The following is a 5,150-nucleotide window of genomic DNA, read 5'->3' as shown; positions in this document are numbered from 1 at the left end:
GAGAGAGAGAGAGAGAGAGAGAGAAAGAGACAGAGAGAGAGAGAGGGAGGGAGAAAGGGGAATGAGAGGGTGAAACGAGATTCTCTTCGACGACATGAACGAGATTTCGTCGCCACCCGTCCAGCTTTTCTCGTAGGAGCTATTATTAATCCTAACATAAGTGGATGCTGTATAATGTCTTCGTTATCTCGACTATTTATACTTCCGCTACGTTGAGTCGAACGTAGATTCTATTTTAAAAATTCAACCTAAGTGGTATCTTTTATTTGAAATAAAATATCATACCATAAAGTCACGCTAGAGATTATAAGTACAAAAATGATTTTCTTTAAGAAATTCTTAAAAAAAAAAAATGTAAAAGTCAATTAACATTACATGTAAATAAGGAAACGTTCTCCGGAAGGTCGTTAGAATTTCTAAGAAAAGAATTCATGTTACACGACGAATCCACTCTCTTTCTCTCGAGCGCGCGAGACACGTCACGCGTGGTACGCGCGTCGATGATTCGCCGTCTCTGGCATACGCAACTCGAAATGGGCGGAGAAAAAATGTTGCTTCCAGTTGGTGTTGCCATCTATCGGCACGGTCCCCGAACACGTCTTGAGAGCGGAGGCGGAGGCGAAGACGGCGGCGGCGGCGGCGGTAGCGGCGGCGGCGATCGAAAAGGCAATGCCATCCGTGACTGGACAACTGCATATGATTTCACGGTCGGCGAGTTCCGTCTTATTCGTGTGTAGAAATCGTGAAGATCTCGCGTGGATATCCGCCACTAAATTGGATCGCGACTACCTGCGTCTTCCTTCTGTCTCCTTTCGATATTAAACTATCTCTCTCTATCTTAAATCCTTCGGTAACTCGCCTTTCTCTCCTTTACGAAGCTTCTACTACGTAGTACATACTACTACTTATCTATCTCTTTCTTTCTCCAACTCGAGAGAGCTCGTTCTCGTTAGCGAGAACGTCAGAGAAATCATCGAATCGTCACCGGTGACTCCGTCGTACCTTTCTTGTCGGAACCTAACAAAAAAGCTTAGTTGAAATTTTTAATCCTTCATGCGCTTTGTTATCGTCAATATTTTATTCGGTTTTATTGCACCGATAGCTCGTTATATCGTTATTTACCATAACATTCGATTATAATTTTTTATTTTTTATGATACGCAATCGATTGGAACGCACACGGCATCATTCGTAAATTTATTAAGTAGAAATATATGTGCGAGTTTATTATTGTTAACTTACATGATTGAAAACCTGACGATAAGTTTGTCTCGTATAAGAATGGGGACCTAAATTTCGAAGATGTTTTCCATCGTCGAAATTCGATTAAAAATAGAAGCGTCCTGAAAATTTCGAAGGAAATTCTCACTGATCATCTACCAAACATCCCTCTGTTCGTCGATATCGCTTTTCCGTCGATCCCGTCGAGAACTTGGCAAGAGGCTTTGTTTTCTTTGAAAGACCGGAGCCGATAATTCAAGCGGTTTACTTATCGCGCGACGAGCTCGTTTTTATTACACACTTTCGAGCTCGCGTCGCGGCCGCGTCATGCGTTATATTCGTACGGACTGAACGGAGGAGTCGAATATTGAGCTTGACGAATTTGTGTGAAACGATAGAATTTTCAACTTCGAGTAATATAGAGGCTACGGAGTCTCATAATTCGTTTCAAATCGGATATCCGTGTTTTTGGTAAAGAAAATAATTAATTACGCGAGTTATTCATTCATTTTGAGGAATAATTTTTCAACTGATCGAAAACGAGTACATTAAATTTTGTAAAATATTTTTAAACGATCGATCATTAATATTGACCTATAATAAATAACGCGATTCATTCTGTACAACGTATCATCGTGGTTTTTGAACATTACATCGAGTCCTTTTTTACTTTCCAAAAGATTTCTAACAACTTAGTAGAAAAACCGTGACGAGGAAAGCAATTCATAATGTCGAAGGATGAACAATGTAACTTTGATCGTTCGGAACCCTGCATTTAACTAATCATTATCGCCGGCTAACTCAATCTGCCCTCGAGGGAATTCTTTTAAGAGTATCCTCAAGTCAAAGATTTGCGATTATTACTCATGTATTACGAACGACGATCGATTAACGTGCAACACGCATTTTAAGCATTTATTTCGAAAAAAGAAGATATTAAAAAGAATAAAAAAGTAAGAAAAAAAAAAGAAAGAAAAAGAAAAGGGGGTATCATTTAAGGACATCGCAAACAATAATCACGAACGGAGACCACTCATCCCGATCGTTATTAACGTCCCAAAAAATTTTCTTCATTTTTTCTCCTTCGTTATAATTTTTTCGTTCATTTTCTCGATCTTCAGCGAGTAACGTTAATGATACACAACGATCGTTCTCGATCGAAGAGATTCAGTTGGTCTTTCTCCAGTCGATTTTCTGTCAGAATTCGAGAACTCCTCGTCCTCAGTTGGACCACTCGAGATAAACGCTATAATTTTTCGCGTTCTCTTCAAAATCAGCACGAAGACGTTTCTCGCCCTTCCTTTTTATCTCTACATCGAACTACATCTCTTCCTCTCCGTTCAAAATCGACTCACAATAGTCGACGTAAATGGCACGTCCTGAGTTTTAATTTCCCCGCTTGGCTCGCGCGTCCTTGCAACTTCTTTTTCGTTTACGCTCCAACGGATTCCTCTCTTTCTCTCTCCCCTCTCTCTCTCTCTCTCTCTCTCTCTCTTTCTCTCCTGTGAAAGGGATAGCTCCTACAACCTCCGTGGCTTACCTTCGTAATTTACGGTTTTGGCTCATGCTCCCATCGAGGTGGAGTAATGACAGGTCGATCGGTTCTTCGAGCTACTATCTTCGAAGGTGGTTTCTTTCCATTTTTGTGTCCTCTATCATAGCTCTCTTTCTTTATATTTCTTTCTCTCTTTCTCTCTCTTTCTCTTTCTCTTTTTTTCTCGTTAATCCTACTCCTTTTTCATTTCTCCTTCTTCCTCTCTATTTTTCTTACATTTTCCTGTATCTCACGTCGACGATAACGAGATCAGAAATAAATTCCGTAAGGTGGACCACCCATGCATGAGAAACGATTACGTATTCGTGCGAGATCGTTGTAACTTCGCGCTTGAACAGAGTAAGAGAGAGAGAGAGAGAGAGAGAGAGAGAGAGAGAGACAGAGGGAGAGAGAGAGAGAGAGAGAGATGATTTATCGTCTCGGCTTTCTTCCGAGAGTAACCTAAAGATGTCCAAGAGGAACAGTGTAAAGAGAAAATAAGACAGAGAAGGAGGAAAACAGAGAACCAACGATTACACTAGGTAGATGTTAATTAATTTTGTTCGAATATGCCGCGATTAAATCCAAAGATGAAAATTTATACGAACCGATAATTTTCCATTAATTTTTCGCAATAAAAAAACGCAAATTCCACGAGGTTCATGAAATATTTCATATAGTCGGTTCAAACTAGTCAGAGTTCAAAAAATGAATCAAAGAAATGTTCGTGAAAAATTGATCGATCTTTCGTTTCGTTGAGAAATTCTATTGGAATTCTTTCATGAACGATAACACGGCTGAATTCGTCGCACTCACCCTTTTTACGGTCCTTCGAAGAAAAAAGAAAGAAAGAAAGAAAGAAAAAAGGAAGAAAAAGAAAGAGAAAAAGAGAGAGAGAGAGAGAGAAGACAATGAAAGAGAAAGAGAAAGAGAAATGGATTTTATCGGCGGCGCTCTCGCGAAGAAGCGTTCGAGCGATTCGTGACGCGGTCGGCCACTCGTGGGCCCGAGAGCGCAACTCGCTCGTAAATCTCGACGAATCTACGACGAGCGGAGAAGCGGCGGTTGCGGCGGTTTCGCGTTTTACCGATGGCCTTTCCGTCCAGGGCCCCGGTAGTATCGTCCGCCAGTTAAACTGGCTACGCTCGTGCCCCTGTAAAATCCTACTGAATTCCACAACACTCATCTTTCTCTCTTTCTCTTTTTCTCTCTTTCTCTTCTCCCTCTCTTTCTCTATTTCTCTCTCTATTTCTTTCTCTCTTTCTCCGTTGCTGCTGTTGCTGCTGTTCCACTACCGTTCACCATCTTTCAGTACGCCAACGAAATTGACGTCCACTTTGACTCGAGGTAGTCGTTCGTACGATGTACATCGCGATTTTCTTTGCCTTACGATCTAACCGTTTCGAACTTTCTACGCGACTGATTTTACGGTGTAATACTCGTGGGATAGCCACTGCTCCGCTATCGTTAAAGCGTATCGCTCGAACGTTCTTCTTTCCGATTCGTATCGTATACTCTAATATAGTAGATAACGTATTTTTCGGGAAATCGTCTATCATTATTAATCCTTTTTCATTCGACATGAAATATATCACCTGTGATATTGTGAAATAAAAAAGAAAATGGGGGGAAAAGAGTGGAGAGATTAGAATTAGTGCTGTTAGAGTTATTTAAAGGGGAAGCTGGCAACACACAACGCTCGCCTAAATCGTAGGGTAGGGCCGTTTCGGTATTCCGGGCACGTACGTGTCGTTTTAAGTAATCATACGTTCTTTTCCCGACCTACGGCACAAACGACTTTAGCCACGTGCGCTTACTATAAGCGATCGAACAACTAACGTAAAATGGGACGAGTAAAATAGCCTATTGTTAATTATCAAAAACTCGTTATCTAGATAGTTCTGAAAGGGAATATAAGAAATTGACGAAAGGGATAAAAGATCGATCGTCGTTTTTAATAAAAATTTTGTTGGTAAGAAACTTGATCGGAACAAGGTTGCTCGCATCGGCGATCGAACACGTGTAAAATCGGAACGATCTCGAGGGCAGTCTCCTAAGTATGCTCGCGTGTAAAATTCATCGCGATTAAATTCCAGGTTCGCGCGCGCGCGCGCGCGCAGCGCATACAGACTACACCGGTACGGTACGGACGTAGACTGTGAAAAAGAAAGAGATAGAGAGAGATCGGTACGCGTCGTGTGTCCCGGTCGGTCCGGCGTTTAAAGCTTCGTGTATCGTCGAAGAAACCGGTTTTCCGTACGTTTTAATTTCACGCCAACATCGGCGCAATTCAGTTTACACGGATACTCCCCATTTTCTAACGCGTCTCGCAAAGATTAATGTCTAAGCTCGAGAGATGGGAACTACCTCGGTGCCGCGTACTTTCCGACTTTTA

At 41.6% G+C, this 5,150-nt stretch overlaps 1 protein-coding gene across 3 annotated transcripts in view; it reads right to left on the bottom strand.

Moving 5' to 3' along the window:
- Nucleotides 1–5,150, bottom strand: part of LOC122629856 (zinc finger protein basonuclin-2-like) — a 15,661-nt gene that overhangs the window by 8,357 nt on the left and 2,154 nt on the right. The gene's annotated exons all lie outside the window — the stretch shown is intronic.

Source organism: Vespula pensylvanica, chromosome 6, assembly GCF_014466175.1.
Source record: "Vespula pensylvanica isolate Volc-1 chromosome 6, ASM1446617v1, whole genome shotgun sequence".
Lineage (NCBI taxonomy): Eukaryota > Metazoa > Arthropoda > Insecta > Hymenoptera > Vespidae > Vespula > Vespula pensylvanica.
Note: the sequence above shows the minus strand (reverse complement) of the source record. Positions and strands in the feature narration are given on the sequence as shown.